Source organism: Lithobates pipiens, unplaced genomic scaffold (genome assembly GCF_037356315.1).
Source record: "Lithobates pipiens isolate NorthernLeopardFrog02 unplaced genomic scaffold, aLitPip1_a1.2 Scaffold_30, whole genome shotgun sequence".
Taxonomy (NCBI): Eukaryota; Metazoa; Chordata; class Amphibia; order Anura; family Ranidae; genus Lithobates; species Lithobates pipiens.
Window position 1 is genome coordinate 164352989 of NW_027507791.1, and position 2334 is coordinate 164355322.

Below are 2334 nucleotides of genomic sequence, written 5' to 3' on the forward strand. Positions count from 1 at the left end.
GGCGAAGTATTGTCTCCTGGGATTAGTTGAAGGAGTTGGAAACCCGGGAAGCAGCCAGATGGCAGTTCTGAGATGCCTATATCAGGCAAGAAAACTGATTGCCCAACATTGCTTAGCCTCCAATGTTGGCAATGACTTGTTTTTTTTCGCTTGTTTCCCAAGATGACCATGTTGGCGTTTGTCAAGATGGTTGAGAGTGCCCAAAGAGATCGCCTATGGCCCCATCACCTTGAAAGTGCCTGATCTTGTCTGATCTCGGAGGCTAAGCATTGTCGGGCCTGATTAGTAACTGGATGGGAGACCAACTGGGAGTACCAGGTGCCATAGGCTTCTTTTTATGTTGTTGGCGTTGACATGGTTTTTTTTTTCCGCTTGTTTCCCAAGGTGATCATCTTGGCATTTGTCAAGAGGGCTGAGAGAGCCCAAAGAAATCTCCTACGGCCACATCACCCTGAAAGCGCCCGATCTCATCTGATCTCAGAGGCTAAGCAGGGTCCGGCCTGGATAGTACCTAATTACAGGTGCCGTAGGAATCTTTTTATATTGTTGGCTTTGACCTGTTTTTCTTTCGCTTGTTTCCCAAGGTGACCATTTTAGCATCTGTCAAGAGTTTTGAGTATGTCCCGAAGCGTTCGCCTAAGGTCACATCACCCTGAAAGCGCTCGATCTCAGAGGCTAAGCAGGGTCTTGGTCAGATGGGAGACCGCCAGGGTCTATGTTGTTGGCGTTGACCTGTTTTTTTTCACTTGTTTCCCAAGATGACCATCTTGGCATTTGTCAAGAGGGTTGAGAGTGTCAAAATAGAACACCTATGGCCACATCACCCTGAAAGCGCACAATCTAATCTGATCTTGCAGCAGTGTACGGCCTGGTTAATACCTGTATGGGAGACCATCTGTGAATATCAGGTGCCGTAAGGTTCTTTTTATGTTGTTGGCGTTGACCTGTTTATTTTCGCTTGTTTCCCAAGGTGACCATCTTGGTGTTTAACAAGAGGGTTGAGAGTGCCCAAAGAGATCACCTACGGCCCCATCACCCTGAAAGCACCTGATCTTGTCTGATCTCGGAGGCTAAGCAGTGTCGGGTCTGGTTAGTACCAGGATGGGAGAACGTCTGGGAATAACAGGTGCCATAGGCTTCTTTTTATGTTGTTGGCCTTGACCTGTTTTTTTTTTCACTTGTTTCCCAAGGTGACCATCTTAGCGTTTGTCAAGAGGGTTGAGAGTGTCCGAAGAGATCACCTACGGCCCCATCACCCTGAAAGTGCCCAATCTCGTCTGATCTCGGAGGATAAACAGTGTCGGGCCTGGTTAGTACCTGGATGGGAGACCGCCTGGGAATACCAGGTGCCATTGGCTTCTTTTTATGTTGTTGGCTTTGACCTGTTTTTTTCGCTTGTTTCTCAAGGCGACCATCTTGGCGTTTGTCAAGAGGGTTGGGCGTGTCTTGAAGAGAACGCTTACGACCACATCACCCTAAAAGCACTCGATCTCGTCTGATTTCAGAGGCTAAGCAGCGTCAGGCCTTGTTAGATGGATGGGAGACTGCCTAGGAAGACCAGGTACCATAGAAGGATCTGGCCTGGTTAGTGTCTTGATTGGGAGATCGCCTGGGAATACCGGATGCCGTAGGATTCTTTTTATGTTGTTGGCTTTGACCTGTTTTTTTAGCTTGTTTCCCAAGGTGACCATCTTGGCCTTTGTCAAGAGGCTTCAGAGTGCCCAAAGAGAGTGCCTACGGCCAAATCACCCTGAAAGAGCCCAATCTCATCTGATCTCGGAGGCTAAGCAGCGATGGGCCTGGTTAGTACCTGGATGGGAGACAGCCTGGGAATACCAGGTGCTGTAGGCTTCTCATTATGTTGTCGGCGTTGACCTGTTTTTTTTCCCTTGTTCCCCAAGGTGACCATCTTGGCATTTGTCAAGAGGGTTGAGAGTGCACAAAGAAATTGCCTACGGGCACAACACCCTGAAAGCGCCCAATCTCGTTTGGTCTCAGAGGCTAAGCAGGGTTGGGCCTGGTTTGTACCTGGATGGGAGACCGCCTGGGTTTTCCAGATGCCGCAGGCTTCTTTTTATGTTGTTGGTGTTGACCTGTTTTTTTTCGCTTGTTTCCCAAAGTGATCATCTTGGCATTTGTCAAGAGGGTTGAGAGTGCCTAAAGAGATCGCTTACAGCCGCATCACCCTGAAAGCACCCTATCTCTTCTGATCTCAGAGGCTAAGAAGGGTTGGGCCTAGTTAGTACTTGAATGGGAGACGGCCTTGGAATACCAGGTGCCGTATTCTTCTTTTTATGTTGTTGGCGTTGACCTGCTTTTTTTTGCTTGTTTTTT

At 48.4% G+C, this 2334-nt stretch overlaps 4 pseudogenes; all 4 read left to right on the top strand.

Annotated features, from left to right (window-relative positions):
- The first annotated feature begins 211 nt into the window (after window positions 1-211).
- LOC143949248 (5S ribosomal RNA) lies at window positions 212-330 on the top strand (annotated as a pseudogene).
- A 689-nt stretch (window positions 331-1019) lies between these two features.
- LOC143949458 (5S ribosomal RNA) lies at window positions 1020-1138 on the top strand (annotated as a pseudogene).
- A 101-nt stretch (window positions 1139-1239) lies between these two features.
- Window positions 1240-1358, top strand: LOC143948920 (5S ribosomal RNA; annotated as a pseudogene).
- A 374-nt stretch (window positions 1359-1732) lies between these two features.
- LOC143947220 (5S ribosomal RNA) lies at window positions 1733-1851 on the top strand (annotated as a pseudogene).
- Window positions 1852-2334: the final 483 nt, after the last annotated feature.